The sequence below is a fragment of the Anopheles funestus genome (genome assembly GCF_943734845.2).
Source record: "Anopheles funestus chromosome X unlocalized genomic scaffold, idAnoFuneDA-416_04 X_unloc_108, whole genome shotgun sequence".
Classification (NCBI taxonomy): Eukaryota; Metazoa; Arthropoda; class Insecta; order Diptera; family Culicidae; genus Anopheles; species Anopheles funestus.
The window spans coordinates 27501-36847 of NW_026045048.1; the positions used below are offsets into that span (position 1 = coordinate 27501).

Consider the following 9347-nt stretch of genomic DNA (forward strand, 5'->3'; position numbering starts at 1 on the left):
TTAGTGCTGCACTATCAAGCAACACGACTCCATGGAGCCGACCGTCTACTGTCACGTGGGTTAGTGCCGTCTACGGGCCTATCACCCTCTCTGGGTAAGATGAGCCACCTTCAAGTTGAACTTGAACTGTTTGCACCGTGCATAGTAGATAATGGTCGTTCCAGTACACGGAATCGGACAGGTGCAGTTACACACCGTCCCTACGTGCTGAGCTTCTCCCGTTTCGCTCGCAGCTACTCAGGGAATCCGGTTGGTTTCTTCTCCTCCCCTTATTAATATGCTTAAATTCTGGGGTTGTCTCACATCACTTGAGGCCTACAACAAAATCAGTCCACATTCCATTCGTTTCGAACCCGGGGCATAGCGAACCGATATATACGCAACAAACACTTCACACACACACACACACGGATTGGGCAATTTACGGTCATTTTTGAATCAACGATGGCCCCCCCCGAGCACGTTGTCCGAATATCACTCCAATAAGGACAACGAGTTCCGCTCGGACATCGTTTTGATTCGATCTCTCAACAACAACTCCCGGTCGACTTGGTCGACTTGGACCCACGATGTCTCCCCCCGAGCATGTCGAGCCAACTTGCACCACTATTGTAATTGGACAACATGTTCCCCTCGGGCATCGATGGGTTAATCATGCACCAACTATTATAAAACCCTTTGACGTTTTCCCCCAAGCACGTTGATCCAGTATTACGACGGATACGGTCAACGAATTCTTGGACATCAAAGAGGTTTTCGATTGAATTTCCCCATGTTTCACAACGTACTCTTAGCGGTATCCTACGATACGTCTCACTCTATTTGTGTGTGTGCGCGTTTTACGTGCGTGCGATTTATGCGGTTCACCCCTTTACTTTCAGCGCCCTGCGGTCCCAACAAAGGTCCCGAGCACGCCATTATGCACAGTGTGGAAGCGTGTTTCCCCCACGACACTAGACGGGCTTGCTCGCCATAGTGTTCTATTGTGGCACGCTCCACCCTGAAGTTTGGTTTGTTGTATATCAAGAATGATAGGCACTCAAGAATGTGTGCATCGGCCGGGTTTAATCGTCCGACGCGCAATATGCGTTCAACTTATCGGTGTTCATGTGTCCTGCAGTTCACATGTGTGACGCGCATTTAGCTGCGGTCTTCATCGATCCATGAGCCGAGTGATCCCCTGCCTAGGGTTTTTATAGTAAGGTTCCCAATGTAACACAATCCCGGTGGTACGTCCAAAGACTTAACTTTCTGACTAAGTTGTCTTTATTACCCAATAGTCCCAGGCCTTGTGACTTGTGGCTCATGTCTACGGCCCATGGCCACCATTCGCTAAGATAGTTTTTGAAGTCACTTTGAAGGCCCAGGAACAACTCTCTTAGCACATCGGTTAACCTGGCGCCGCAGTCAACTCATGTGCTTGGATCGGATCGAGCTATTGAGTATTGGGCCTGCATACTCGCTCATCCGTATCCTTTGCGTACCGCCCCATGGCCCTTGTATGTCTGCACCACAGTTCCTGTTCGTTCCGTGCCTATGGCCGGATACGTATTGCACATCGGTTAACCTGACGCCGCAGTCAACTCATGTGCTTGGATCGGATCGAGCTATTGAGTATTGGGCCTGCATACTCGCTCATCCGTATCCTTTGCGTACCGCCCCATGGCCCTTGTATGTCTGCACCACAGTTCCTGTTCGTTCCGTGCCTATGGCCGGATACGTATTGCACATCGGTATACCTGTCGCTACTCAGGCAACTCGTGTGCGTGGATTGGATCGAGAACATGGTGTGTGCCCCTATGTTATAATTGATAGTCCATATCCACTTTATAGGTTAAAGTCATAAGTTGTGATTGCACAACCATTCTTCATAAGAGTTTAATCACTCTTCAACTAACTTTCGTTCTGGTGTCTTGGTATCAAATCGCGTAAGACACAAGATTCTACTGGCCAAATAGAATCTAGCACATTGGTTAACCTGGCGCCGCAGTCAACTCATGTGCTTGGATCGGAATCGAGCTATTGAGTATTGGGCCTGCATACTCGCTCATCCGTATCCTTTGCGTACCGCCCCATGGCCCCGTCCTTAGAGTTAATGACTAGTAGGCTTAACTCTTTGTATGTCTGCACCACAGTTCCCGTTCGTTCCGTGCCGTGGCCGGATACGTATTGCACATCGGTATACCTGTCGCTACTCAGGCAACCTCGTGTGCGTGGATTGGATCGAGCTCATGGGGTGTGTAGAGATTCCATGTTATAATTGCAAGTCCATATCCACTTTATAGGTTAAAGTCATAAGTTGTGATTGCACAACCATACTTCATAAGAGTTTAATAACTCTTCAACTAACTTTCGTTCTGGTGTCTTGGTATCAAATCGCATAAGACACAAGATTCTACTGGCCAAATAGAATCTAGCACATTGGTTAACCTGGCGCCGCAGTCAACTCATGTGCTTGGATCGGATCGAGCTATTGAGTATTGGGCCTGCATACTCGCTCATCCGTATCCTTTGCGTACCGCCCCATGGCCCCGTCCTTAGAGTTAATGACTAATAGGCTTAACTCTTTGTATGTCTGCACCACAGTTCCCGTTCGTTCCGTGCCGTGGCCGGATACGTATTGCACAACAGTAGATACCATCACCTGACGTATCTAACACACCACTATTGTAACTCGTCGTCGAAGGACCTTTCAAGTGCCTGATGGCCAGGGGAGCTCTTACACGGCACGGAGACACAGTGATGCTCGCCCATCACAGTGTACAACGATCGAGTTTGCTTAAGTGTCTGGGTACCTACACACCAGACACAATGCAATGGCACGGATCCACACAAGGCACATCACATGCAGAAAGCTTCACCAGATTATGACACATACCACACTCTTGTAACTCGTCGTCGAAGGGGCGTTCAAAGTGCCTTACGGCTAGGGGAGATCTAGCACGGCACGGAGACACAGTGATGGTTGCCCATCAAAGTGTACAACGATCGAGTTTGCTTTCCGCGCAAGCGTTCTAAGTGTCTGGGTACCTACACACCAGACACAATGCAATGGCCACGGATCCACACAAGGCACATCACATGCAGAAAGCTTCACCAGATTCTGACACATACCACACTCTTGTAACTCGTCGTCGAAGGGGCGTTCAAAGTGCCTTACGGCTAGGGGGGATCTAGCACGGCACGGAGACACAGTGATGGTCACCCATCAAAGTGTACAACGAACGAGTTGGCTTTCAACAAATTCTGACACATAGCAAGCGAGCGACCGAGCTACACCGAAGGCAGCCCATGGTTGGTCCACTCGCGGACGATCATCAGTAATGATCCTTCCGCAGGTTCACCTACGGAAACCTTGTTACGACTTTTACTTCCTCTAAATCATCAAGTTCGGTCAACTTCAGCCATGCCAGCTGCAGCTCACGAAGGAACCGCGGAAGGTAAGCCTCCAGAAACCTCACTAAATAATCCATCGGTAGTAGCGACGGGCGGTGTGTACAAAGGGCAGGGACGTAATCAGCACTAGCTAATGACTAGTGCTTACTAGAAATTCCAGGTTCATGGGGACCGTTGCAGTCCCCAATCCCGACTAGATGGGCATTTTAGTGATTTCCCGTTCCTCTCGGAAATGGGGGCGCCTATTGGCGAGAACACGCTGCGACCCACATTGTAGCACGCGTGCAGCCCAGAACATCTTAAGGGCATCACGGACCTGTTATCGCTCATTCTCAGCTTGCTAAACACAAGTTGTCCCGCTAAGCAGGGCAAACGTAGCCGACGACCGCCGTGAAGGCGCCGCCCGGCTGTAACGTCAGGTGCGCCCGGAGGCGCACTGCTGACAGCGTTCTAGTTAGCATGTTTGAGTCACGTTCGTTATCGGAATTAACCAGACAAATCATTCCACGAACTAAGAACGGCCATGCACCACTACCCTTAAATTTGAGAAGAGCTATCAATCTGTCTTACCTCGATAAGTTTGGACCTGGTAAATTTTCCCGTGTTGAGTCAAATTAAGCCGCAAGCTCCACTTCTTGTGGTGCCCTTCCGTCAATTCCTTTAAGTTTCAACTTTGCAACCATACTTCCCCCGGAACCCGATTTTGGTTTCCCGGAAGCGACTGAGAGCACCGAATAGGGGTAGCGTCTCCCAATTGCTAATTGGCATCGTTTACGGTTAGAACTAGGGCGGTATCTAATCGCCTTCGATCCTCTAACTTTCGTCTTGATTAAAGAAAGCATCCATGGCAAACGCTTTCGCTCAGTTGGTCCTACGACGGTCTACGAATTTCACCTCTCGCGCCGTAATACCAATGCCCCCCAACTACTTCTGTTAATCATTACCTCTAGGTTTCTGACAAACCAACGAAATCGTATAAACCGAGGTCATATTCCATTATTCCATGCAAGATTATTCTCGGCCAACGCCAACCCCACGGGGGGGGCCGGACGCTTTGTCTTAGCCTGCTTTGAGCACTCTAATTTGTTCAAGGTAAATGTGAGTATCTTGAGCACCATGAGGAGCCCGTGCGGAGTTAACCGGTAGCACGGTACTCGTTCACAGAGTAACGCCCAAGTACACCATTGTGAGTCGCAGCCGTGAGCGCGCGCACGAACGGCCCGGCGTGTAACCGGGCGCCCGTGGCGGTCACGTGTCTGGACGGGCAATCAACTTCGAACGTTTTAACCGCAACAACTTTAATATACGCTAGTGGAGCTGGAATTACCGCGGCTGCTGGCACCAGACTTGCCCTCCACTTGATCCTTGTTGAAGGATTTATACTCAACTCATTCCAATTATGGACCATCGTTAGAGAGGTCCATATTGTTATTTCTCGTCACTACCTCCCCGTACTGGGATTGGGTAATTTACGCGCCTGCTGCCTTCCTTGGATGTGGTAGCCATTTCTCAGGCTCCCTCTCCGGAATCGAACCCTGATTCCCGCTTCCCGTCACAACCATGGTAGTCCTCTACACTACCATCAATAGTTGATGGGGCAGACATTTGAAAGATCTGTCGTCAGTCGACAAGCGACCATACGATCTGCGTCCTTATCCAGACTTCAACTCAAGCCGCCGGAGGCGATTGGTTTAACTAATAAGTGCACCAGTTCAGCTACCCGCGAGGGCAACAGTCCCGGCCTGTTGCATGTATTAGCTCTGGATTTTCCACAGTTATCCAAGTAACTAGTGGTAGGATGATCTTGTGAATTATAGCTGTTATACTGAGCCTTATGCGGTTTCACATTCATTTATGTTTGTACTTAGACATGCATGGCTTAACCTTTGAGACAAGCGTATATTACTGGTAGGATCAACCAGAATTCGTTCCACTACAGACACACACTCGCTTAGTGGGAAATAAATTTCCACACAACTCTCTCTCTCTAGAACCATATGGAATGGCTCTTTGGTGTTGGGTACGGCCACCAATTTGTTGGGGTGTAACGGTCACCACCAACTTTAAGTTTGTTAGGGCACAACGGAAACCACTAACTAAACTTTAGGAAACTAAATTTCCTCACACATTATCTCTCACCATATTAGCACTAGGTGCTATCCACGATTGTACAACGTTTCAACTCTTGAATCGACCGTAGGGCCGCGGAATTGCTTCCGGGCCCCTATTCTCGCTATTAATTGTTCATCTCTTTCAATACATCGAGTTCGTTCCATTGGGTAGTTCGCATGGCGAACGTTTTGATGCAGCCCCCTGGGGGACCACGGCACTTTACACCGGGTATGGTGTATGCGCAACCTACAGATAACAATAAACCCCTTATGCGTGTGTAAACCGATGTTGGGCTGCTCAACATCTTTCATGGTTACATCACTTGCACCAGAACCCACGGTGCCGATTTGGTAATATGTTGTACATTTACTCTCAAGATGTACGCTTCGGCCCCTTATTCAGGGGCTCAAGCTATTACCAGCAAGAACAATCCTCATCCAGACTTGAACTCGAAACACCTGGAGGCGAACGGTTTAACTAATAAGTGCACCAGTCTTGAATCCATGCGTCGGTGGAAACAATGCCGGCGTGTTGCATGTATTAGCTCTGAACTTATGCGAGTGATTGCCTTGCAGCTGTCATACTGAGCGTAGAGCGTGATTATCGCTCACTTGAACCATGTTGAATGGCTCTTGGTGTAGGGTAAGGCACCAATTTGTTGGGGCACAACGAAACCACCAACTTAAGACTTGCTTATAGGCATTTCAACGTTTTCAACTCTTAAATCGACCGTGTTTCATTATCATCTCTTCTTCTTATTAAATGCATCGAGTTCGTTCATTGGGTAGTTCGCGTGGCGAACGGTTTGATGCAGCCCCCCGGGGGGGACCACGGCACTTACACCGGGCATGGTGTATGCGCAACCTACAGATCACCATATATTTGTGATCGATAATGCACACTTCTTACACGACTGACCAGTCGACAGCGCTGCCTTCCTATTATGCGTGTGTAAACCGATGTTGGGCTGCTCAACATCTTTCACGGTTACATCACTTGCACCCGAACCCATGGTGCCGATTTGGTAATATGTTGTACATGGTCTCAAGATGTACGCTTCGACCCCTTATTCAGGGGCTCAAGCTATTACCAGCAAGATCAATCCTCATCCAGACTTGAACTCGAAACACCCGGAGGCGAACGGTTTAACTAATAAGTGCACCAGTCTTGAATCCATGCGTCGGTGGAAACAATGCCGGCATGTTGCATGTATTAGCTCTGAACATAGCGAGTGATTGCCTTGTAGCTGTCGAACTGAGCGTAGAATGTGATTATCGCTCACTTGAAAGGGTCAAGCCCTTTCGAGTCGTCCGGTTTTTACGCCAGACGACTCGGTTCACCATCTTTCGGGATACAAGTTGACTAAGTGGTACCACTACACTTATCAACTTTCGATTTGGTAATCCTCATCCAGCTTCCTTTCTGGAGGTCCCGAGGATTACCAATTGGGCTGTCATACTGAGCTCATATATTGGAGATCGATAATGCACACTTCTTACACGACTGACCAGTCGACAGCGCTGCCTTCCTATTATGCGTGTGTAAACCGATGTTGGGCTGCTCAACAATCTTTCACGGTTACATCACTTGCACCAGAAACCCACGGTGCCGATTTGGTAATATGTTGTACATTTACTCAAGATGTACGCTTCGGCCCCTTATTCAGGGGCTCAAGCTATTACCAGCAAGATCAATCCTCATCCAGACTTGAACTCGAAACACCCGGAGGCGAACGGTTTAACTAATAAGTGCACCAGTCCTTGAATCCATGCGTCGGTGGAAACAATGCCGGCATGTTGCATGTATTAGCTCTGAACATAGCGAGTGATTGCCTTGTAGCTGTCGAACTGAGCGTAGAATGTGATTATCGCTCACTTGAAAGGGTCAAGCCCTTTCGAGTCGTCCGGTTTTTTACGCCAGACGACTCGGTTCACCATCTTTCGGGAAGGGACCGTCTCGGTCGCAAGCTGCTCCGGTCCCCAAACAACCTGCGACAAATGATAGGAAATGCCGACATCAATACGTGTTCAGTTTGGTTTATCGCTCATAGGTCTTTTTTGACCATCGATCCCTGATTATAACTCTCAATTAAACAGTCAGGAGAGTAAGGCATGCCCATCGATATCTCATCGACAGGCGATACCGCAAGAACGGCCAACGACACATCAGGTGATCGATTATTGCTACGACTTTTGCTTAATCGTTTCCACTCCTTAGAGAAAGAAACCCCCGGGGACCGTCTCGGTCGCAAGCTGCTCCGGTCCCTAAACAACCTGCGACAAATGATAGGAAATGCCGACATCAATATGTGTTCAGTTTGGTTTATCGCTCATTGGTCTGTTTGACCATCGATCCCTGATTAAACTCTCAGTAATCCAGTCGGGAGAGTAAGGCATGCCCATCGATATCTCATCGACAGGCGATACCGCTTGAACGGCCAACGACACATCAGAGGATCGTATCTTGCTACAACTCTTGCTTAATAGTTTCCACTCCTTGGAGAAAGAAACCCCCGGGGACCGTCTCGGCCGCAAGCTGCTCCGGTCCCTAAACAACCTGCGGCATCAAATGATAGGAAAAGCCGACATCAATACGTGTTCAGTTTGGTTTATCGCTCATTGGTCTTGTTTGACCATCGATCCCTGATTAATACTCTCAATTAGAAGGTCGGTAGAGTAAGGCATGCCCATCGATATCTCATCGACAGGCGATACCGCATGAACGGCCAACGACACATCAGAGGATCGTATCTTGCTACAACTCTTGCTTAATAGTTTCCACTCCTTGGAGAAAGAAACCCCCGGGGACCGTCTCGGCCGCAAGTTGCTCCGGTCCCTAAACAACCTGCGGCATCAAATGATAGGAAAAGCCGACATCAATACGTGTTCAGTTTGGTTTATCGCTCATAGGTCTGTTTGACCATCGATCCTAGAATTCAACTTTCGAGTAAGGCATGCCCGTCGATATCTCATCGATAGGCGATACCGGTAGAACGGCCAACGACACACATCTAGGATCGCATTTACTCTTCCTTGGATGGATAACCAATACCCTAGGACCGTTTCATCGCGAGCTGCTCCGGTCCTCAAACAACTCGCGAACCACCGATAGGATGATATTAGGAATGGCCGACTTTCATCCTTTAACTCTCAGTTCTGCTTACCAAAACATAGGTACTTGGACCTTAAAGACCACTATATGTTCCCCGATCGGGGGCAATCGGAACGTCTATCCATCATCAACATCGTTTCACTCATTCCGAACCACCAAATTGGACAGACAGTACCATATTCACCAACCGATTGCTTCAACTTCGCAAACTGTATGGTAAGTTCTACTAATTTCACATCTTACCATCGACTAATAGTGCATAAATCCACTTGGAAATCACTTTTCCTTGGTCCTCGGACCTTCTACGACAACGTCCAACAAATATCCGAAGTCGTTTCCCAACTTAGACCAAGCATTTCGTATCTTTACTTCTAATCGATTTTTTCTCGCATAATTGACGATCAAAATCTAAAAACCACATTTTGAGCCAGAAGCAGTCGTCCGATCGTCCTGGGGGTAGTCTCAATCGATTTAGAAGGGTCCAATTCATAAAGATACATACTCAGTCAAAATCATGCTTCTGGCTCACCTACCCCCTATATAGTAAACGAAAGCGTACAGGCGTGGAAAACGTGCCATTTTTCTCCATCACGGACTTTTTTTTTCTCGTTGCACCGACTCTAGTAAAAAAGTGAAATTTTTTACTAGTTACCAACTTTTGCAAATTATCATCGGATATCACTTTTTATGGTCTATAGTAAGTTCTTATCACGTTTTAGTAGTTTTTG

At 48.1% G+C, this 9347-nt stretch overlaps 1 long non-coding RNA gene, 1 other non-coding gene and 1 pseudogene across 2 annotated transcripts in view; all 3 read right to left on the reverse strand.

Annotated features, from left to right (window-relative positions):
* The window catches only part of LOC125772767 (large subunit ribosomal RNA), a 4205-nt gene extending 3888 nt beyond the window's left edge, over positions 1 to 317 (reverse strand). Inside the window, exon 1 of the ribosomal RNA XR_007419620.1 lies at positions 1 to 317. This exon is cut by the window's left edge and continues 3888 nt beyond it. This is a non-coding gene — a ribosomal RNA (large subunit ribosomal RNA).
* A 716-nt stretch (positions 318 to 1033) lies between these two features.
* LOC125772769 (5.8S ribosomal RNA) lies at positions 1034 to 1192 on the reverse strand (annotated as a pseudogene).
* Positions 1193 to 1800: 608 nt separating this feature from the next.
* LOC125772763 (uncharacterized) lies at positions 1801 to 3691 on the reverse strand. Its single transcript, XR_007419616.1, has 3 exons — positions 3031 to 3691; positions 2431 to 2795; positions 1801 to 1978 (listed from the first exon to the last, which is right to left on the reverse strand). It is a non-coding gene; the product is annotated as an uncharacterized LOC125772763 (long non-coding RNA).
* Between the last annotated feature and the right edge of the window lie 5656 nt (positions 3692 to 9347).